Source organism: Callithrix jacchus, chromosome 2, assembly GCF_049354715.1.
Source record: "Callithrix jacchus isolate 240 chromosome 2, calJac240_pri, whole genome shotgun sequence".
Classification (NCBI taxonomy): Eukaryota; Metazoa; Chordata; class Mammalia; order Primates; family Cebidae; genus Callithrix; species Callithrix jacchus.
Genome location: NC_133503.1, coordinates 88,828,713 through 88,853,628, shown reverse-complemented (window position 1 = coordinate 88,853,628; position 24,916 = coordinate 88,828,713). Strand labels below are relative to the sequence as shown.

The 24,916-nt window shown below is 37.2% G+C and overlaps 1 protein-coding gene across 2 annotated transcripts in view; it reads left to right on the top strand.

The window, feature by feature from the left end:
• PRR16 (proline rich 16) overlaps positions 1-24,916 on the top strand; it is a 338,026-nt gene that overhangs the window by 133,997 nt on the left and 179,113 nt on the right. The gene's annotated exons all lie outside the window — the stretch shown is intronic.

Below are 24,916 nucleotides of genomic sequence, written 5' to 3'. Positions count from 1 at the left end.
CTGTCTTAATTTCGTTTTCTCACAAAAGTCATTTAGGAGCAGGTTGTTTAGTTTCAATGTAATTATATTGTTTTGAAAGATATTATTGTTCTTGGTTTCTGTTTTTATTGTGCTGTAGTCTTAAGAGTGTGCTTGGAATGATTTTGGTTTTATTGAATGTGTAGAGAATTGCTTTGTGGCTGAGTGGGTGGTCAATCTTAGAATATGTGCCATGTGATGATGAAAAGAATGTCCACTCTTTTGTTTTTGAGTGTAGTATATAGATGTCTTTTAGGTCCATTTGTTCAAATGTTGAGTTTAGGTCCAGAATATTTTTGTTGATTTTTTTTCCTCCATGATTTGTCTAACACTGTTAGTTGAGTTTGAAGTCTTCCACTGTTATTTTGTGGTTATCTAATTCTCTGTAGGTCTCTAAGAACTTGTTCAGGGAGTCTAGATCCTCCTGTGTTGGGGACATATGTATTTAGGAAACTTAAGCCTTCTTTTTGAATTGAACCCTTTGTTACTATGTAATGTTATTCCTTGTCCTTTTTGATTATTGATTTAGTATATTTTGTCTGAAATAAGAATAGCAACCCCTGTCCTTTTCTGTTTTCCATTTGCTTGATAGATTTTTCTCTCTTCCTTTATTTTGAGACTATGGGAGTCATTGCATAGGATATGGGTCTATTCAAGACAGCATGCAGTGGGTCTTACTTCTTTATTCAACTTGCCACTGGATGCCTTTTGACTTGGAGTGTTTAGTCTATTTATATGCCAGTTCAATATTGATATGTGAGGATTTGATCCTGTCGTCATGTTGTAAGTTGGTTATTATGTAACCTTGATTGTATAGTTGCTTTATAGTGTCAGTGGGCTACATACTTAAATACATTTTTGTGGCAGAAGTTTCTCTGTTTAACTTTCCCTTCCAGGGCTCTTGTGAGGCAGATCAGGTTATAATCTGTTACTTTAGCATTTACTTATCTGAAATCTATTTTATTTTCCCTTCACTTATGTAGCTTAGTTTGGTGGATATGAAATTCTTCGTTGGAATGTCTTTTCTTTAAGGATGCTGAATATAGGCTCCAAATCTCTTCCAGCTAGTAGGGTTTCTTCTGAAAAATTCACTGTTAGGCCAATGTCATTCCCTTTGTGTATAACTTATCCTTTCTCTGTAGCTGCCTTTAAGATTTTTTGTTGTTGCTCATATTGACCTTGGATAATCTGATGACTATACTCATTGGGAATGGTTGTCTTGTATAGTATCTCACAGGCATTCTCTGAATTTCTTGAATTTGCATACCAGTCTCTCTAGCAAGGTTAGGGAAATTTTTTTGGTTTTGTAGACAGTATTCTTAAATATGTTTTCCAAATTACTTGTTCTCTCTCCATCTCTTTCAGGAATCTCAATGAGTGATAGGTTTGGTCTCTTCAGATAATCCTGTATTTCTCGGAGGTTTGTTCATTTTTATTTTTTCTTTTTTAAATTTTTGCCTACTTGAGTTGATTCATAGGAAAGTCTTTCAGTTCTTTCCTAAGCTTAGTCTATTAATGCTTCAAATTGCATTATTAAATTCCCATAGTGAAAATTTTATTTCCACAATTTCAGTTTCATTTTTTCTTAAAATGTCTATGTTGTCTTTCAACCCTTGAATTGTTTTACTGATTTCTTTTGATTGGGTTTAAACTTTGTCCTGTATCTTGTTGAGCTTCCTTGTTATTTAGACTGTGAATTCTACACCTGCCATTGCAGCTATTTCTGTCTGGTTGAGAATTATTGCTGCAGAGCTAGTGTGGTCATGTGGATGTTAAAAGATACTCTGGATTTTAGAGTTGTCAGAATTCTTATGCTGGCTCTTTCTCATCTGTGTGAACCTTTAATATTTGAAGTTTTTTGGATGGGGCTTTTTGCTTTTATATTCTTTAATAGATTTTAGGGTTTGATTGTGGTGTAAGTTGGGTTTAGTTTATTGGCTTCATTTCTGTATGCTTTCCAAGGCCAAGGCTTAGCTAAGCACTCCTGGTGTATGCTCTTATCCTGGCAGGCCAGGACCAGGAATGTAGCTTTGTTCTCTGGCCCCTGGAGGTAAGCATCTGCTGTTCTTAGCAGAGCAGCATGCATTCACCAACGGGTACATTTTACTGTCTCAAATAACTTATTGAAACAATTAAATTGGGAACCACTATTTACAGGTTTCAATGAGGTACCTACAAAAAAATTCACTGATACTTAAAATCTCTACACACAAAAATCTAATAGAATAAAATGATCTTCCTTTCCAAATGGATCCACAAAGTACTGCCCACATTTTAGAAATTATTTGGATTTTTGCATTGCTAAATATCTATAGCCAATAATACATAAAGTTAGGTAAGGGAAACTATGGCATACCACAATTGTTTTAAGACATTGGCAACAACACCGCAAAGGTCGGCCACCAAAAGCACTCCAGCCAGGCAGTGGAGGACCACAGAGGAACATGTTGTGGTCACGGGTTGTGGGCTAGTGCACACAACAGGAGGCAGGGGGATGCAGGTGAGTGTACAATGGTGAAGCAGTTGTGGGTGCATTTGTGTTGGTGGTGCAGCAGTGGGGCATGTGCACACTGAATGCTGGTGGGACAGCCATGGGCATGTGTGTGCTGGCATGGGTAGAATTTCAGAGAAACTACAGATGTTTCTTGTGTCTACCCGTAGGTCTTGATGTGATGTCGTTTTCTGGTTTCCAGGATGTACCAGTATCCTTTCCACAAATCTCCCATTACCTACAGATAACAAGGCAACAGAGGCTGTGATAGGGTCTCCTCAGGACTCTCAAAGCTGAGGAGACAAAGCAATAGGAATCCAATTACATGACTCTTTGACTATTTTGCTTGCATAAAAGAAATTTTTCACATATTAGTCATTTATATTTCACATACATATTTTTTCATCACATTGACTTATCACCTGCATATTCATATGTTTTTATATTGACTTTTTAATTTAGGTATATTTCTTTGGAAATTCAAGTAGGCAATTGTCGAATATATATCTTAGTTTACTTTTTTGAAAGAGAGACTATCTCTTTTTACCTCTTATGAAAAAGTGAAGAGATCTTAGTGTTTGTTTTCTATATAATCTGTTTCACATTCAGTGATATTATGTGAAATCTGATTATGTTTTTATCTTGTCAGCTCTAAATGGAAGAAACTAAAATGAACTCCTCTTATGCTTTTCTGTTTTGGAGATAAATATTTAGTTTCTTTGAGATATTTTATTATGTAAAGATGATTTAGTTTGAGACTTACAGAGATTCATAGGTACAGATAGAGTTGGGTCCCAGAGTTGTGCTGTGAATATGGGTGCTGCAGTAGGGACCCTTGATCTGTGCTTCATTAGAATCTTTTATCATCTCCATGGTTGATCTTGGTTTCAAAGTCTTTTCTACAATCTGCTTCACAAGGATAGCAATTTCCTACCAGATCTTCCCCACTGCTCAAATCATACTAAGAAAGATTTTCACCAACTTTTAAAACATATTATCATTATAGTTTTTGTTTTGATGGTCCTTTTGTTTTCCTAGAGATGATTACCATGTGTGTGTTTATGTAAGTATTTCAATTCTGGTAAACTCATTTTTGATAAAAACAAGATGAATCTTATATACCTGACACATTGTTAAGACATTCTCATCCTAGTTTATTTTCTCTCCCCTTATAAATCAATCAATCAATCAATGGTAGAAACCTTATATCTAGAGTTCTACTTTTCTATGTCTTTGAATCATAACTTTCTCCAATTTATCCATCTGGTAGGTATCAAATATAGGAGATGCCATGCTGGAGTCAAAGGTATGCAGGCAAAGAAAATCATTTGGTTGCATGTTCATGGATTTCAGCATCTTAAGTTCACCAAGAAAAGGGGAGAATATTTTTGTAGAAGCCCTTCCCTTATGTGCCCTGCAAACATACCCAGCACTTAGTTTTGAATTTAAATTGATAAGAAGTGAAATCAAGAGATCTGGTAGCACAAGAATGGAGTAAAATTTTACATTCCCTGAATAATATCCATGGTTCCTTTGCTCTTAAACTTTTTAAATGAACCTAGGCTTGAAGTAAAAATAGCATGTTAATTATGCAAAACAGCTTTATTAGACTAGGTCCCTGACCAGATTGATGTCACTGATCTCTTTCTATGTAGGAATGTTGAAACTAGCACTGGTATTCAGAATTTAATTTGATTACATTAGTTTTCAACATAAGAGGCAGAAGTGAGTAATACAAAACTATCCAACTAATGGAAATATGAAACAGAAATATAGACATGTTCACAAGATGACTGCTTACTTACTGTTTACCAGTCCAAATTTTGCAAGTATTTTAGTAGTTAGAAAAGAAAGGCTAGAGTTCTTATTTGTGATTTAATATCCTAAATAAATGATTTAAATCTATTAGGCTCAATTTTTTCTAACTTAAATTCCATTATGGAATTATTTTTCTCTTAAAAAGTGTGTTGCAACAATCATTAGATCTTAATTCCCAAGATGATGTTTCATCTCTCATTGCTTTTCTTTCTTCCTGCCATGATCCAGGTTCTATTTGTATTTTGACATACAGAAAATAGACTGGGATTAACCCAATTCTGGTAGATTTCTGGAATATAAACTGGAGTCTTCATTTCCTTTGTACTTCTTTCAGAATCTGAAAGGTGTCCCAAAGAGGATTTCTTCTTACAGTCTTAGTATTCTGTTAAGAAAATTAATCCTTGAAACTCTTCAAAAGAGAGTGGATTATTAATCCTAAAATGATCATATCATCAAAAAATATTTTCTTTTCTTTCATAAGAAGAGATATTCTTTTTTTTCGACAACTTTATTCAGACATATATCACATCCTCTGCAATTCACTTATTTGTACAATTCAGTTGTTTTTGGTATATTGCATCATTAATATTAAAAATTGTGTTTAGATATATACAAGTAATATTTGACATTCTATCCAGTTTTAAATGTACCATTCAGTGGCATCATTTACATTTACAGTAATGTGCAACCATCATTATTATCTATTTTCTAACCTTTTTTATCACCCCAGACAAAAACTCTGTAATCGTTAAATAATGACTCCCACTTCTCTCTCTCTAGAACCCCTGGTTACCTCTAACCTTATATATATATATATTTCTTTTTAAAGAGAAATGTTCTTCATTGAATTGTTTACTTAGGTTTTCTTTTCAAAATTATTTTTTTTGTTTTTTTTTTAAATTTTTTATTGCATTTTAGGTTTTGGGGTACATGTGCATAACATGCAACATAGTTGCATAGGTACACACATGGCAGTGTGTTTTGCTTCCTTTCTCCCCTTCACCCACATTTGGCATTTCTCCCCAGGCTATCCCTCCCCAGCTCCCCCTCCCACTGGGCCTCCACTTTCCCCCCCAATAGACCCCAGTGTTTAGTACTCTCCTCCCTGTGTCCATGTGTTCTCATTTTTCATCACCCGCCTATGAGTGAGAATATGCAGTATTTCATTTTCTGTTCTTGTGTCAGTTTGCTGAGAATGATGTTCTCCAGATTCATCCATGTCCCTACAAACGACAGAAACTCATCATTTCTGATTGCTGCATAATATTCCATGGTGTATATGTGCCACATTTTCCCAATCCAGTCTATCATCAATGAGCATTTGGGTTGATTCCAGGTCTTTGCTATTGTAAACAGTGCGGCAATGAACAATCGTGTGCATGTGTCCTTATACTAGAATGATTTATAGTCCTTTGGATATATACCCAGTAATGGGATTGCTGGGTCAAGTGGAATTTCTATTTCTAAGGCCTTGAGGAATCGCCACACTGTTTTCCACAATGGTTGAACTAATTTACACTCCCAACAACAGTGTAAAAGTGTTCCTGTTTCTCTACATTCTCTCCAGCATCTGTTGTCTCCAGACTTTTTAATGATCGCCATTCTAACTAGCGTGAGATGGTATCTCAATGTGGTTTTGATTTGCATCTCTCTGATGACCAAGTGATGATGAGCATTTTTTCATATGATTGTTGGCCTCATATATGTCTTCTTTCATGAAGTGTCCATATCCTTTGCCCAATTTTGAATGGGCTTGTTTGTTTTTTTTCTGTAAATCTGTTTGAGTTCTTTGTAAATTCTGGATATCAGCCCTTTGTCAGATGGGTAAACTGCAAAAATTTTTTCCCATTTTGTTGGTTGCTGATTCACTTTAGTGACTGTTTCTTTTGCCGTGCAGAAGCTGTGGAGTTTGATTAGGTTTCATTTGTCTATTTTGGCTTCTGTTGCCAATGCTTTTGGTGTTTTGTTCATGAAGTTCTTGCCTACTCCTATGTCCTGGATGGTTTTGCCTAGATATCCTCTAGGGTTTTTATGGTGCCAGGTCTTATGTTTAAGTCTTTAATCCATCTGGAGTTAATTTTAGTGTAAGGTGTCAGGAAGGGGTCCAGTTTCTGCTTTCTGCACATGGCTAGCCAGTTTTCCCAACACCATTTGTTAAACATGGAATCCTTTCCCCATTGCTTGTTTTTGTCAGGTTTATCAAAGATTGTATGGTTGTATATATGTTGTGTTGCCTCTCATGCCTCTGTTTTGTTCCATTGGTCTGTATCTCTGTTTTGGTACGAGTATCATGCTGTTTTGATTACTGTAGCCTTGTAGTATAGTTTGAAATCCGGTAGTGTGATGTCCCCCGCTGTGTTCTTTTTGCTTAGGATTGACTTGGCTATGCGGACTCTCTTTTGGTTCCATATGAAGTTTATGGTGGTTTTTTCCAGGTCTGTGAAGAAAGTCAATGGTTGATGGGGATAGCGTTGATTCTGTAAATTACTTTGGGCAGTATAGCCATTTCACGATATTAATTCTTCCTAACCATGAACATGGAATGTTTCTCCATCTGTTTGTGTCCTCTCTTATTTCGTTGAGCCGTGGTTTTTAGTTTTTCTTGAAGAGGTCCCTTACGTTCCTTGTGAGTTGTATTCCTAGGTATTTTATTCATTTTGTAGCAATTGTGAATGGCAGTTCATTCTTGATTTGGCTTTCTTTAAGTCTGTTATTGGTGTAGAGGAATGCTTGTGATTTTTGCACATTGATTTTCTATCCTGAGACTTTGCTGAAGTAGCTTATCAGTTTCAGGAGTTTTTGGGCTGAGGCGAACGGGTCTTCTAGGTATACTATTATGTTGTCTGCAAATAGAGACAATTTTGCTTCCACCTTTCCTATTTGAATACCCTTTATTTCTTTTTCTTGCCTGATTGCTATGGCTAGATCTTCCAGTACTATATTGAATAGGAGTGGTGAGAGAGGGCATCCTTGTCTAGTGCCAGATTTCATAGGGAATGCTTCCAGTTTTTGCCCATTCAGTATGATATTGGCTGTTGGTTTGTCATAAATAGCTTTTATTACTTTGAGATACATTCCATCGATACCGAGTTTATTGAGGGTTTTTAGCATAAAGGGCTGTTGAATTTTGTTGAATGCCTTCTCTGCGTCAATTGAGATAATCATGTGGGTTTTGTTTTTGGTTCTGTTTGTGTGGTGAATTACGTTTATAGACTTGCGTATGTTGAACCAGCCTTGCATCCCCGGGATGAATCCTACTTGATCATGATGGATAAGTTTTTTGATTTGCTGTTGCAAGCGGCTTGCCAATATTTTATTGAAGATTTTTGCGTCTATGTTCATCATGGATATTGGCCTGAAGTTTTCTTTTCTTGTTGGGTCTCTGCCGGGTTTTGGTATCAGGATGATATTGGTCTCATAAAATGATTTGGGAAGGATTCCTTCTTTTTGGATTATTTTGAATAGTTTCAGAAGGAATGGTACCAGCTCCTCCTTGTGTGTCTGGTAGAATTTGGCTGTGAACTCGTCTGGACCTGGGCTTTTTTTGTGTGGTAGGCTCGTAATTGCTGCCTCGACTTCTGACCTTGTTATTGGTCTGTTCATAGTTTCAGCTTCCTCCTGGTTTAGGCTTGGGAGGACACAGGAGACCAGGAATTTATCCATTTCTTCCAGGTTTACTAGTTTATGTGCATAGAGTTGTTTGTAATATTCTCTGATGATGGTTTGAATTTCTGTGGAATCTGTGGTGATTTCACCTTTATCATTTTTTATTGCAGCTATTTGGTTGTTCCCTCTTTTCTTTTTAATCAAACTGGCTAGTGGTCTGTCTATTTTGTTGATCTTTTCAAAAAACCAGCTCTCGGATTTATTGACTTTTTTAAGGGTTTTTCGTGTCTCAATCTCCTTCAGTTCAGCTCTGATCTTAGTTATTTCTTGTCTTCTGCTGGGTTTTGAGTTTTTTTGATCTTCCTCCTCTATCTCTTTCAATTTTGATGATAGGGTGTCAATTTTGGATCTTTCCATTCTCCTCATATGGGCACTTATTGCTATATACTTTCCTCTAGAGACTGCTTTACGTGTGACCCAGAGGTTCTCGCACGTTGTGTCTTCGTTCTCATTGGTTTTGAAGAACTTCTTTATTTCTGCCTTCATTTCATTGTTTATTCAGTCAACAATCAAGAGCCAGTTGTTCAATTTCCATGAACCTGTGCATTGGTTCTGGGTTGGTTTCTGAATTCTGAGTTCTAACTTGATTGCACTATGGTCTGAGAGACTGTTTGTTATGATTTCAGTTGTTTTGCATTTTCTGAGGAGTGCTTTACTTTCAATTATGTGGTCAATTTTCGAGTAGGTGTAATGTGGTGCTGAGAAGAATGTATATTCTGTGGATTTGGGGTGGAGAGATCTGTAAATGTCTATTAGGTTTGCTTGCTCCAGGTCTGAGTTCAAGCCCTGGATATCCTTGTTGATTTTCTGTCTGGTTGATCTGTCTAATATTGACAATGGAGTGTTAAAGTCTCCCACTATTATTGTGTGGGAGTCTAAGTCTCTTTGTAAGTCACTAAGAACTTGCCTTATGTATCTGGGTGCTCCTGTATTGGGTCCATATATGTTTAGGATCATTAGCTCTTCTTGTTGTATCAATTCTTTTACCATTATGTAATGGCCTTCTTTGTCTCTTTTGATCTTTGTTGCATTCAAGTCTATTTTATCAGAGATGAGAATTGCAACTCCTGCTTTTTTTTTGCTTTCCATTGGTTTGGTAAATCTTCCTCCATCCCTTTATATTGAGCCTTTGTGTATCCTTGCATGTGAGATGGGTTTTCTGGATACAGCACACTGATGGGTTTTGGATTTTTATCCAATTTGCCAGTCTGTGTCTTTTGATTGGTGCATTTAGTCCATTTACATTTAGGGTTACTATTGTTATGTGTGAAGTTGATACTGCCATTTTGATGCTAGCTGGCTGATTTGCCCATTAGTTTTTGTAGATTCTTCATTATGTTGATGCTCTTTAGCATTCAGTGTGATTTTGGAATGGCTGGTACTGGTTGTTCCTTTCTAGCTGTAGTGCCTCTTTCAGGAACTCTTGTAAGGCAGGCCTGTGACAGAATCTCGGAGTACTTGCTTTTTCGCAAAGAATTAGTATTTTTTCTTCACCTATGAAGCTCTGTTTGGCTAGATATGAAATTCTGGGTTGAAAGTTCTTTTCTTTAAGAATGTTGAATATTGGCCCCCACACTCTTCTGGCTTGTAGTGTTTCTGCCGAGAGATCTGCTGTAAGTCTGATGGGCTTCCCTTTGTAGGTGACCCGACCTTTCTCTCTGGCTGCCCTTAGTATTCTCTCCTTTATTTCAACCTTGTTGAATCTGACGATTATGTGCCTTGGGGTTGCTCTTCTTGTGGAATATCTTTGTGGTGTTCTCTGTATTTCCTGCATTTGAGTGTTGAGCTGTCTTGCTAGGTGGGGGAAATTTTCCTGGATAATGTCCTGAAGAGTATTTTCCAGCTTGGATTCATTCTCTTTGTCACATTCTGGTACACCTATCAAAAGTAGGTTAGGTCTCTTCACGTAGTCCCACATTTCTTGGAGACTTTGTTCATTCCTTTTTGTGCTTTTTTCTCTGATCTTGGTTTCTCGTTTTAGTTCATTGAGTTGATCTTTGACTTCTGATATTCTTTCTTCTGCTTTGTCAATTTGGCTGTTGATACTTGTGCATGCTTTGTGAAGTTCTCGTATTGTGTTTTTCAGCTCCTTTAATTCATTCATATTCCTCTCTAAGGTATCCATTCTTGTTATCATTTCCTCGAATCTTTTTTCAAATCTTTTTTCAAGGTTTATAATTTCTTTGAATTGATTTAAAACATGTTCTTTTAGCTCACAAAAGTTTCTCATTATCCACCTTCTGAAGTCTAACTCCATCATTTCGTCACAGTCATTCTCCGTCCAGCTTTGTTCCCTTGCTGGTGAGGAGTTTTGGTCCTTTGTAGGAGGCGAGGTGTTCTGGTTTCGGGTGTTTTCCTCCTTTTTGTGCTGGTTTCTTTCCATCTTTGTGGATTTATCCACCTGTTGTCTGAGTAGTTGCTGACTTTTTGATTGGGTCTCTGAGTGGACGCCCAGATTGTTGATGATGAAGTATTTCTGTTATTTGGTTTTCCTTCTACCAGTCTAGCCCCTCCACTGTATGACTGCTGAGGTCCACTTCAGGCCCTGCTTCTCTGGGGTGCATCTATAGCAGCTGTGGAACAGCGAGGGATGCTACCAGTTTCTTTTTCTGCTATCGTTGTCCCAGAATGATGCCTGCCAAATGTCAGTCTTCTGGATATAGAGGGGTCTGGGAGCTGCTTGAGGAGACAGTCTGTACTTTATAGGAGCTCAATTGCTGAGCTGTGAGCTCTGTTGTTCATTCAGGGCTGTTAGGCTGCTACGTTTAATTTTGCTGCAACAGAACTCATGAAAAAACCCTTTTTTTCTCAGATGCTCTGTCTCTGGGTAGTTGGGGCTTTCTTTGTGAGTGTCCGTTGTGCTGTCCTGCACAGCTAGGAGGCAGTCTAGTCACTATTTGCCTGCCGAGGCTCCGCCCTGCTGGTGTGAGATTCGCCCTGTTGCTGCAGGCTCTGCCCTTCTGCTGCAGTCTCCGCCCTGCTGTCACGGGCTATGCCCTGGGGCAGAGTCTCTCTGTTGTAGCGGGTTGCCTCGGCGACGGCCGGTTGCATCAGCAATGGGCATGTACCTCAGTAGGGGCGGATTGCCTCAGTAATGGCAGACGCCCCTCCCCCATGGAGCTGTATGGTACTGGGTTCAGCTGTGTCCTAAGGGAACCTCTCCACCGGGAGCATTTGGAATCTCCATTTTGTTTGTCCCACTGCGTCCCAATGCTGTTTTCCTGGAATCTCCTGGGCTGGCTCACTGTCCAAGTCCCATTCAGTCTCAAGTTCAGCCCTCTCAAGTCTCAGATTGCCAGTTAAACAGGGCACCCAGACCAGTGCACTTTGTGAGGAGCGCTGTGTAGTGCCACTGCGCTACAGCACCAGCCACCGGCCACACCAGCTGCCGGCTGCACCAGCCGAAACCTCTGCCTGGTGTCCCGCGTCTCTTTTATACCTGGGAATTTCCCCGTTCTGTGGGCAACAAAGATCCGTGTGGAAATGCGGCCCTGACTCACCCTCTTTGCGCATTCACAGAGAGCTTCAATCTTGGGTTCTTCTCACTGTGCCCTCTTGAGTCCTCCTCCCTCTGTTTTTTTTTTTTTTTTTTTTGAGATGGAGTTTCATTCTTGTTACCCAGGCTGGAGTGCAATGGCATGATCTTGGCTCACTGCAACCTCCGCCTCCTGGGTTCAGGCAATTCTTCAGCCTCAGCCTCCCAAGTAGCCGGGATTACAGGCACGCACCACCATGCCCAGCTAATTTTATGTAGTTTTAGTAGAGATGGGGTTTCACCATGTTGACTGGGATGGTCTCGATCTGTTGACCTCATGATCCACCCACCTTGGCCTCCCAAAGTGCTGGGACTACAGGCTTGAGCTACTGCGCCCGGCTCTATTCAAATTGTTTAAAGTCATTGCCAAATTACTATAGAAACAGAAATGATCTCAAGATGAACAGCCATTAAGCTAAGCTTTTAGATAATGAAGAGTTTCTCAGTAATATTAACATAAAATAATGCATATCTTATCAGATTGTTTTCTGCTTTCTCTAGGTGAAATCTGAAACACATATACATTGTTAAAAATGTTCATATGAGAATTTGATATGTGTGGGTGACATTGTATATATTCCACATTATTCATGCAATTTAAAGAGAAGAAATATATGCATGTAATTTTTAATATCTGGAAATCATCATTCCACTTTCTTTCCCATTTCTCTGGACTGTATCTGGAAAAGTAATAGTCTAAATGTCAAGGAAAGAAGCCAGAATGTCAGTTCTGTTCCCATGGTCCCAGAATTACTTTTTGAACTGCACTTAGCTTTCCAAATTCTCAGCCACCTCCTGAAGTGCTAGTGTCTTTGGTTTTGAGACTTGTCTTCCTGCTCTGCCTACATTTCATAAATAAGATCGTTTATCTCCAGGCAGTTCTGCCACAGTCTAATCCCACATATGTATGGCACCCTTCACAGGCCCACTTAGCACCTACACCATTATCCTGATAAGGCAGGTGCAAAAGAAATTCATTCCCTTTTTGGTGGAGGGAGGTATTCTTCTTTGCTGTTCATCTGTTTGCTAATACCAGTTGAATACATTCCCTCGCTCTACAGAAGTAACTGGTCCAAAATTAAATACTGCCTTGAAATTTTGTCTGTCAAAACTGTACTCTTTCTTTAAACCCTGAATGCCTAATGTGACAGCATGGGTGTTTAGTTTTCCAGCAATATTAATAAGATGTTAAATAAAACTTAAAGCTAAAATTAGCTTCAATACATACTGATATAGTTTGGCTTTGTCCCCACCCAAATTTCAACTTGAATTGCATCTCCCAGAATTCCCCCATCTTGTGGGAGGGGTCCAGGGGATGGTAATTGAATCATGGGGGCCAGTCTTTCCCATGCTATTCTCATGATAGTGAATGAGTCTCATGAGATCTGATGGGTTTATCAAGGGTTTCTACTTTGGCTTCTTCCTCATTTTCTCTTGCCATCACTATGTAAGAAGTGTCTTTCACCTCCCTCCATGATTATGAGACCTCCCTAGCCACATAGAACTGTAAGTTCAATTAAACCTCTTTTTTTCCCCAGTCTTGGGTATGTCTTTATCAGCACCATGAAAACAGACTAACACAGTAAATTGGTACCAGTAGAGTGGGGCATTGCTGAAAAGATACTTGAAAATGTGGAAGTGACTTTGGAACTAGGTAGCAGGCAGAGAGGTTAGAACAGTTTGGAGGCTCAGAAGAAGACAGGAATATGTGAGAAAGTTTGGAACTTCCTAGAAACTTGCTGAATGACTTTGCCCAGAATGCTGATAGCGATTTGGACAATAAAATATAGGCTGAGGTGGTCTCAGATGGAGATGAGGGACTTGCTGGGAACTGGAACAAAGGTGACTCTTGTTATGTTTTAGCAAAAAGACTGGTGGCATTTTGCTCTGCCCTAGAGATTTGTGGGACTTTGAACTTGAGATAGATAATTTAGGATTTCTGGTGGAAGAAGTTTCTAAGAAGCAAAGCATTCAAGTTTTGTGAATCGGGTGCCATTAAAGATATTCAGGTTTTTGTTTGTTTCTTTTTGTTTTTGTTTTGAGAGGGAGTCGTGGTCTGTCACCCAGACTAAAGTGCAGCAACTTCTGCATCCCAGGTTCAAGCAACTCTCCTGCTTCAGCCTCCTGAGTAGCTGGTACTACAGGTGGGCACCGCCAAGCCCGGTTAATTTTTCTCTATTTTTAGTAGAGACGGTTTCACCATGTTGGCCAGGATGATCTTGATCTCCTGACCTCGTGATCCACTTATCTTGGCTTCCCAAAGTGCTGAGATTACAGGCTTGAGCCATTGTGCATGCCCAGGCATTCAGTTTTATAAAGGAAGCAGAGCACTGAAGTATGGAAAATTTGTAGCCTATGTGATAGAAAAGAAAACCCCATTTTCTGGGTAGAAATTCAAGCCAGCTGCAGAAATTTGCATACGTAACAAGCAACCTAATGTTAATCCCCAAGACCATGGGGAAAACATCTCCAGCCTATGTCAGAGACCTTCACAGCAGCCCCTCCCATCACAGTCCTGGAGGCCCAGGTGGAAAAAATGGTTTTGTGGGCTAGGCCTAGGGTCCCCTTGGTGTGTGCAGTCTAGGGACTTGGTGACCTCTGTTCCAGCTGCTCCAACCTTGGTTGAAGGGACCAACATGCAGCTCAAGCTGTAGCTTCAGAGGGTGGAAGCCCCAAGCTTTGGCAGCTTCCATGTGGTGTTGAGCCTGTTAATGCACAGAAGTGAAGAATTGGGATTTGGGAACCTCTGCCTAGATTTCATAAGATAAATGGAAACACCTGGATGCTCAGGAAAGTTTGCTGCAGGGGCAGGACCCTCATGGAGAACATCTGCTATGGCAGTGTAGAAGGAAAATGTGGGGTTGGAGCCCCCAAACAGAGTTCCTACTGGGGCACTCCCTAATAGAACTGTGAGAGGAGGGCCACTGCTCTCCAAACCTCAGAACGGTAGATCCATCGACAGCTTGCACTGTGCACCTGGAAAAGGTGCAGACACTCAACACCAACCTATGAAAGCACCCAGGATGGAGGCTGTACCCTGCAAAGCCATAGGAGCAGAGCTGCCCAGGACCATGGAAACCCATCTCTGTGATCTGGATGTGAGACCTGGAGTCAAAGGAAATTTAAGTGTTCCTCTAGATTTCGAACTTGCACAGCCCTGTAACCCCTTTGTTTTGGCCAATCTCTCCCATTTGGAATGGCTGTATTTATCCAATACCTTTACTTCCACTGTTTCTGGGAAGTACCTAGCTTGCTTGTTATTTTACAGGCTCATAGGCAGAAGGGACTTGCCTTGTCTCAGATGAGACTTGAGACTGTAGACTTTCAGATTAATGCTTAAATGAGTTAAGACTTTGTGGGACTGTTGGGAAGGCATGATTGGTGTTAAAATGTGAGGACATGAGATTTGGAGTGGCCAGGAGTGGAATGACATAGTTTGGCTGTGTTTCCCCCCAAATCTCAACTTCAGTTGTATCTCCCAGAATTCCCCCATGTTGTGGGAGGGACCCAGGGGAAGGCAATTGAATCATGGGGGCCAGTTTTCCCATGCTATTCTCGTGATAGTGAATAAGTCTCACGAGATCTGATATGCTTATCAGGGGTTTCTGCTTTTGTTTATACCTAATTGTCACTTGCCACCACCATGTATAATTAAGTCTTTTGTGTTCCACCATGATTCTGAGGCATTCTCAGCCATGTGGAACTGTAAGTCCAATTAAATCTCTTTTTCTTCCCAGTCTTGGGAATGTCTTTATTAGCGGTGGGAAAGTAGACTAATACACATACATATTATTTGATTTGATTCTTTTTGAAGATACACTATTTTGTATTCTAAAACGCTAACAAATTAATTCTTTTTGTTGCATTATTTAATTAAATATATATATATAATATTACTTTCACAAATCATTAAAGTTCTTAATATAATATTAATATTAATGCATGTATTCCCTTGAGACGGGGCACTCAAATGGCATGATCATATTTTAATTCTGAAAACTCACATTTTTATTTTACTAATATAATGGATTAATAAAGAAGTCACTCACTGTGCTATTTTCTGTAACTCAAACATTTATTGGGCAAAGACAAATAAGCATGAGGTATACTTTTGAAAGATTATAAGCAAAGAGTACAGTTGGCAGTTCACAGAAATTGAAGAAACTTATAATTCAAGTATTTACTCATGAGTTTATACATGAAACATGGCTATAGTGTCTAAGTAAAGTGAAGGAAACCAAGCATTTAAGCATGAATTTTAAAACAAGTGTCATGTTTGTTACTTAACTGCTGATTTTCTGAATAATCATAGAATATATCATTAAAACTAATATTGGTATTTTATAAATAAAAAATACTAGATTTTGTAGTCATATTTTATCATTACCTTCTTCATAACTTCAGTGGAAATAAAATTTAAAGGTTTATAAATTTTTTTTCTGTTTACATTCTTTTATATCTTACTATATATTATTTTGTTGTAGAAAGTCATGCTTTGTATTTTCAATAATTATTTAAGCATATTACTAAGATTTGTGTCTTAAACTCCACAAAAACATTATCAAATAACTTACCTGTAGGCTTCCATTTGGGAAAAAAAATAACTAAATCATAAAAATTTTTAATATTTTATTTAATTCATATGATTAGTTTACATATATGATCTGTCATATAATTAAATCCAATTTTAAGCTCTTATATTGTAAGCTTTTCTTGTGTCTTCTGTGCAATTCAACAGCATGGTTATATTCTAATACTTTTTAAATACTTTTCCTTAAGGCACTAACACATCATTTAGGTGATGGCCATTAAAAATGAGACTGAATCCTTCTTTTTAATTCTTTATATCCAGGTATAAATGCTCCATTTAAGAAATCTGGACTGATTCCAAAAGCCTTCTGCTGTTTAGCCTGAGAGTTGAGCTTTAATTGTGTTTAGCCAATAAACAAATCTCCTTTGATTCTCAGAGGATGGTGTTGTAAAGATGAGTAAGAGGTTATCAATTCCCTGAAGGAACTTTTAATGTAGTCAGTTGGATAATGATTAGCATTTGAATAGAGTTTTCCTTAGTAAAGCACTTTCCCACACAGATTCAACTGGTGAATATTTGTAGCTTGTAGTTGATGGGTGTTTGTTTGATCTCCAGATAAATCTGATGGCTTAATACAGAGACATGAATTTCTTCTGTAATCAAACTGTGACCCTACTCGTGAGACATGTTTTACAAATATATGTCATTGAGAATAAAGGAAGCAAGGTAATGTGACAAGTTGAGTATAAAACCTATCACAATTCCTCAAAAACCTATTCAAGTTCTGTTCTCATACTGTGAGCTTTTTTGCATCTTCTTATTGGAAGAATAAGCAAATGCTTAGGGTGGAGTTTTTAAAACAGATTTGGGATGTTGATTAATTCTGCACAGGCCAAAAATGTAAATGCACATTTGTCATGAACTCAGGTTTGGTACACTCCCCTCCAACAAATTCAAATTGTTTTTTGTTATTTTCCAATGGTCAATGCCAAGCCTAAACTTTAGACATTTTCCTTGTAGTATGGAAAATCATACTTTGGATAATTGAAAAATACTTTAATGATTTACTTCAAACATTCACCAGATAATTTTCAAGCCTTTTCCACTTTAGTTTGATTAGCCTTGTCTGAAACTCTGTCTAAAATACATTAGTGGAACAGAGGAAGGAATTGTTAGTTGGCAGGAAAGTTATATTGCTGAATAAATTCACGAATGATGGCTGAAATGATTTGGTAATACTTTTTCCACTGGGCATAGCCAGACAATCTCAGCCAACTAACAGAACAGAACCTATACTGTCAAAATGGAAAAAGTGGTGGCAATTATGAAGCTGGGGATTTTGGCAGTACATGCAGAATTTGGCTCTTTCACTTTGCCATGAGGAGGAACATACAGGCACCAGCTATAGCAGCTTGGTCTGCTGCTGTATTGTCTGGAGATTATCTGATGCTAGAGATTAATTGCAAAGCCCAAGTTCTTGGTTCAGAATTCTTCATTCAAAGTGTTCTGAGAACCTCTGTCAGTAAAGATTCTGACATGCTTTGTTATTGCACTGTTCTGTTGACTTTATAGCAGAAAAAATAGCAAACATTTGTAAGCACTTATTATGTGCTTTAAAAAGTGTGAAATTCTCGGCCAGATGTGGTGGCTCATGCCTGTAAATCCAGAACTTTGGGAGGCCAACACGGGAGAATCAGGAGATCAGGAGTTCAAGACCAGCCTGGCCAACATGGTGAAACCCTGACTCTACTAAAAATATAAAAAATTAGCTGGGCATAGTGGTGAGTGCATGTAATCCCAGCTACTCGGGAGACTGAGGCATGAGAATTGCTTGAATCTGGGAGGCAGAGCCTGCAGTGAGCCGAGATCCTGCCACTGCACTCCAGCCTGGGCGACAGTGTGAGACTCCATCTCAAAAAAAAAAAAAGAAGTGTGAAATTCTTTCCATATATTAACTCTTACATTAACCCTGTGAAGCTAGTACAATTTTTAGCCCTCTTTCAAACATAAAAATACAGAAGTACAGAGAAATAGTCCCCCAGTACCTTGCCTGGGGTTACATAGCTAGTGAGTCTAACTATAAAGAACCCACACTTTTACCACCATTCTTTAGTGTCTTGATATAAAGAACAGAGTTCAAGAGGAAAATCTATAGTCTCTTCTATAGGCACTTAGGCTGCCTAGTTCTATGGCTTAAAAAAAAATTTTTTTGGGGGGGGTGGAGGTGGATACAGGGATATCTAAATTTCTTCTAAAGTATTAATATAGAGAACATATTTTTTTGCCATTTTTTGCTTTTCTACTTCAGCATTATAACTTTATGATGTCCATTTTTTATTAATCATGTCAGTATTCATTGTAGATTTATAGTGAAATATGATTAGAAAATTTGATAGTTCTTATTTTTGATTATTGATCTTTATTGTTTTAACCATAAAATTAATACTGTATAATAATTAAATAGTGCCTGTAAAGTCTATTCATTAGATTATTATTTTTTATTAGTATTTTGGAATCAAATGTCATAATTTAGTTATAATTTAGCAGAAGTGTTTTCTGTAATACATGTGTATATAATAAAAATGTGGGTGGGCATTCTGGGCATTTTATTCATTATCACATTCCCCATAACCAGAAGGGTTCCTAGCACCTACTTAGTGCTCAGTATTTATAGAATGTATTCATGGGTGAATGAATAATGAAGTTAAATGCCTTGAGCTTATTCAAATGTAGAATTTTCCTTTTCTTTGCTAAATATTCAAGTTAAGGTTGATGAAGAAAGTCAATAACATAAGCAGCAGCAAGAAGCTGAGAGTAATATGCTCTTTCTCAACCCCAAACTGATTCTTTGGAACTCCTTGAGGAAGAGTACTTTTTCACTCATTTCTGCATTACCAGACCTGACACAGCATACTGCTCTACAAGTAGCTAATGAAATAATAAGTCAATAATTGAGCAAACTGGATGATCTAAGCTCTTATTCCTTTATTCTACCTCGTTCAAAGTATTTTGGGAGCATGTAAGGCAGGAATGAGGTGCCACACATCCCAGCAGCAACAATCTCGCATTTCTAAATTGAGTGCAGCCAATTCCACAGGCCAAGGTCCAACTGACTTAGAGTCCTTATAGCATCAACATCAAGAGATCACTTAGCCTCTGCTTTAACACCTCCTTTGTCATCTAGATTTAGTGTAGTCTTTAGTTCCCATGACCCCAGAATATATTTCCCTAATGTTGGCTCAGCCCACTAACCTTTTGTTCAACAAGCTTAGGTTTACTGATGCAAGGCATCCCTTTAAATATTTTAGGATAATCTTCATTTCCAGAGGCTACTCTATACTACCACACTACTTGAGGTGTTTAAATCGGTTTCTGTGATATGCTTGACTGTCTCTTCTCTTCTGGATGACTGTCCCTAGAGCTGGTCCTAATATGTCTACGTTAATAACTCATTGGACTACAATACAGAAACAATATTGAATGATGAGTCAGTTTTAATCTACAGAAAATGTTCAGTTATTTTCTGTTCTGAAAAAGAATAGGTGATCAGTGAATGTTCTTGAAGTCTTGATTGATTGATCAATATTCATAGTTCTTGTTTTCACTCACAATATGTGGTCTTTCACATGCATTTCCTTCATAGATGTGTTCTTATGTTCACTCTCCTTCTCTTCTATCCATGCGTAATTTCCATCTGTATATCTTATTCCTTTGTGCTGACTAATGCCTCCCACCCAGTCATAACCTTTCACACCATGTTCAGTTTAGTGTTTTTTTGGAAAGTCTAAAGTAAATAAACTATTTTTTTAAGTTTTCTAATTTTTTTAACAGAAGCTCCATTACCTACTTCCACCTCCCCACATGATGAAACAGGGAAACAGTGCTTCAGGCATACAGTGACAATAGGACATCAGGAAGTGCCCAAGAAGGTCAGGCCCACCTTAACATGATATTTTCAGGAATTTGGACAGTACATACCAGCATTTCTAAGAAACATGCAAGACCAATATATCATTTATAATCAAAATATATGTAAGAGTTGCAATTAACAATTAGGTCTTTTTGAATATTAAAGTTATCAAATTATGACTGTGAATAATGTGATTAACACTCACAACACTATCATCATAAATGGTCATATTTTCAGTCTATATTTTATGTTTAAATTCCACAAAAGGAAATAAGTATAATAATATCATGAATTGCAGCAATGTCTTCTTTTTAAGGCTCCAAAAATAATTTAAGAAACATTTGTGGTTTGTTCTAAATTGCAAGATTTAACTTCCAAGGTATCAGAATTAATTAGGTCATATTAGAATATTCACACTTTTTATTAACAAAACCAAGTTACATTTTTATATTTTTTCTTTATATATGTCAATTGTAGGAAATTAATTTTGACCATTAAAAACAATAACATTTTATAAAAGATATAATTTAAAATAAAATATTAAGCCAATAGTCTTTTTTTTAAAGATTGGTTTATGGTGCATAGAATTTATTCATAACATGAGAAGCATATTCATAACATAATCTTTGTATGCCATATGTGACCATAAGAAGGATCATTACCTTTAACAGCTGTGGATTCCTAATGAAGTGAAAACATGCATAGTCAAGGTCAATAATGTTCTTACGTTGCAATTTTGTATGTTTTCATCATCAGAGGCTGACAGGAAGAGTTTCATTGGTCTCAATATTTTTCTCTGTATGAAAGAATATGGGTTTATTGCTCATTATGCTTCTGGAATAATCATTTCACCCCCCTGATCTATATAAGACTCTAGTTATTGTTTGTGTTAAATATGGATACTAAATTTTTCCACTTCTAGATAAAATCTGAAAGATGCCATGATTAGCCAACTGTTGGATTTCAAGAATAAATCCATTATATCTAAACCAAATATAAAACATGTCTAGGTAATGTCAAATATTAGAGATATATTGACAAGTTTACAATTACTGTTTTTCTTTAATCAGTTATATCCTTTTGTCATGCATTTAACAGCACTCTATTTGAATGAATTCCCATGAGTAGTATTAATTTTTTTGTTGAGTGCCTATTAAATAAAATATCTATATTAATGTATAGCTATTTAATAAAGTAATAGGTAAACTATTTTTAGTTTTGAGATTATAGTAATTATACAGTTTTTAACAGTTTGTTAGGTGCTGTGTCATGAATCAAGTCTTCGTTTTAATGTGTTCTCATTGTTGTAAAACAAGAGGGAATGGTATTTGGAATTTAGCTATATTTATCTTCTCAATCAAATTCTACTTCGGAGGTAAGTAAAAATGAAGTTATAGCACATCATATAAAATGGATCCAAAAGATATACTGAAAGGAAAGTAAAATTGTTAATTATATCAGGATAAAGAGGAAAAAGTAAACTTAAAAGTCTGTCTATATCTATTATTGCTAAGAAAGACCCATGTATAAATACTTGGAATTATTATTTTTTTGTTTCCTTTCCTTTTTATAAATTATGTGAATTCACCTTAAAGCTATATAACATATTCAGTATTAAATTATGCTGTGAAGAGAACATAAGATCAGAAGTTCAAGTTTATCAATTTCAAATTCTAACTCTGATATTAACTTGCCAATTAGTATTTTGCCAAGTCACTTATTCAACTTGAATTTCTGAGACCTTATTCAACTAAATTCACAAGACCTTCAGCTGACCTAAAGGACCAGAAAATTCAAGATATAGTTTCCATATATTCTGTTTGACATGACTTTGATGCCAAAAGTGGGAAAAAAAGTGCTGCAGGCCCAGCTTTTCTCACTGGAATAAAGTCTTGATGGTCTATAACCAGACAGTATCCTTCTTTATCTAGAAGGACTTACAGGTATATTGATACTCATGTTGTTTGGGGATGAGAAGTATCTACCATAATGGCAATATATTCAGAAGCAATCCTCTGTACATATTGCAAGATGCCCCACACGTCATTTCCTCAAGTCAAGTATTTTGTACCCTTTAGATTGCTGCTTCACTTATCAGACACACAGAACCTCTCAAACTCAGTTTTAATTTTTCTTGAAAAAAGATTCAGATATAAATGTTTATCTGTTTGAACTGAGTTCAGTTGAATGAAAATGATGAATTGACTGTTGAAGTAATTATAAAGTTGACTAGTAAAAATAATAGTATAGAATGTGCGGTGTCTTTCCATAATTATTATAGGGGCTATATATTTTGATAAAATATAAGAAGTATTTGCTGCATTGAGCAAAAGAGAGAACCAAGCATTTAATATTGCTATTGATTTTAATCACAGACCTAGTTCCTGTGAACTGAAAAAATATTATAGTTTAATTGACTAGCAGTTGTCACTTAAAATGGTTTGTTGTTATACTTACATGCTAATGAAAATTACATACCCCCAAAAAAGGGGAAGTAAGAAAATTTGAGGGACTGATGAATCTCAGGAATGGAAAAATTTCTCCGAAAAGCCTATATCAAACTATAATAAAGCAGTCTTTTGATATCTTTATCATTTTTGTCAAGCCAAAAATTAACAGTCTAAAGTAACCTAATCAATTATTTAATGCATTAATTTACTCAATAATTATTGAGAATGCACTTTGCACTATGCACTGTGCTAGAAATAAGAAATATAAAGATTAATAAGACAGTTCTACCCTTGATGGCTTCACAGTCAAGTAGAAGACTAAAACAAGGTAGTTCAAGAGTAAATGTATGTTTACATGCAAATAATTGTTTTCTGCTTGAGTTAGAGGTAGATCAGAGAGAAGATGAAAGTTAATAAATTGAGTTTTCTGAGATAAGGATATATAGTGATATTACAGAGGACCTAAAAGTAATGTGCCTCAAAAACTGGTTAAGTATTGTTTGCTATTTGAATTTCTGAAGAAAGATTCACAATAAATTCACAAGTCATGGTAAAGTTTGGTGTTTGCGTGATATGAAAAGATGATGAGAAATGCAGACCAGAACTTTTGCAAGTTTGTGCAATTCCATAATAACATAGTGCATGAAATTTATCTTTAATTTATCACAAAGAGTGACCTTGAATATGGTAACAGTGAAGAATTACAGAGCATTGTGACAGCAAAGCCAGAAGAATGTTTCAATAATGAAACAGGCAGAAGAGCTTCACGTTTATGTTTCAGTGCTTCACAGATGGGTACAGTGATGAACAACCTGCAGGAAAGTGTGCTCATGAGGTGAGGTTTCTTGATTTTGTTGTCAAATCAAAAAAACTGTAGATATTATTCCTGAGAAGCATTCTTTACACCCAGCCTTAATCAGAAAACAAGTAGTTCCATGATACAGATCAGTGAACTTGCTATGATAGCAATGATGTATGTGAAAATGCCAGAGATTACTACATTTTGTTATTGTTAAAATGTTATCTGTCAAGGTTCTATGTATGGAACACATAAATTTACATTTCCCCTTCTACCTCTCTGGCCAGCTCTCATTAGTGTGTTTTGCTGAGTCCTTGCATCCTCAGCCGCTAAATGTTGTAGGGTCCCAATACTCAGTGCAAGCCTTGTCTCTCCCTACTTTACTCCCCCTCTACCTGTTTCTTTCTCTGCTCTCCACCACAGCTCTTTTTGCTGCTCTTATGTAACCACATAACTTTACATGCCAACTATATATGAAAGAATTCCAACTTTGTATCATTAGCCTCTCCCATGAACTAGTTCATTGTCTCCATTTGATGTTTAATAAGCATCTTAAAACAAACACATTGAAAGAGGACCTTCAGAATCAATACTCAGGCCCACAATTCTTTTTCCTTTAGTTTTCTCTTTGTCAATAAATCACTCCCTCATCAAACAAACTGCTTGCGCCAAACTCTGGGTCGTGTTCTCCTTTAGAAAGCTTTGTCAAATGTACCTCCAAAATATATCCCGAATCTTGCTTTTCGCTATCTTCACTGCTTGCACCTTTTCTGTCCTCATCTTTTAATTAGACTGCCCTTATATGAATGCCTCAAACTCTACTCCTTCTCTTGCTTTTTTGCAATTCACTTTCCTCAGGCAACAAAAATAATGGGGCTTTTTTAGAAATGTAAAGGAATTCATGGTATTCTACATTGAAAACTTTTGCCACTCTTCATTGCCACTTGGGCTCTTTCATTCTCCTTGTCTTTGAGGTCTATCTTGTGATCAATCTGTCTACCTTGTGATCAAGCCCCTGTGATTGTTTACCTTGTCATCAAACCCTGCGATCGCTTCTCAGCCAGAGCTAATCTCCTCTCAGTCTCTGATGTCCCTCTCTAGTACTCTACTGTGCAAGTCATGTTTTGGGTCCCAAATTCATTCCCACTTGATATAATTAGGATTTGCATCCCAAACAAAATCTCATCATGAATCATAATACCCATAATCCACATGTATCAAGGGAAAGAACAGGTGGAGGTAAATGGATAATGGGGTGGTTTCCCCAATGCTGTTCTCATGATAGTGAGTGAGTTCTCAGGAGATCTGATGGTTTTGTAAGGGGTTCTTCCTCCTTTGGTCAGCACATCTCCCTCCTGCCCCCTTGTATAGAAGGTGTCTTGCTTCCCCCGGCCTTCTCCATGATTGTCAGTTTCTTGACGCCTCTCCAGCCATGCTGAAGTATGAGTCAATTACACCTCTTGCCTTTATAAATTACCACATCTTGGGCAGTTCTTTTAGAACACTATGAAAATGGACTAATACAACACCTTTGGGCCTTTGCACTTAGCATGCACATAGCTGGCTCACTCCATTATTCCAGTTCCATTTTATATGTCACCTTTTTCAAAAGTGTCTTTGCTGACCACCTGACCTGAGCATTAGCTGTTCATGTGCACCTCTCCCACTTATACTCTTTGTCTCTTGGTGTAATTCTAT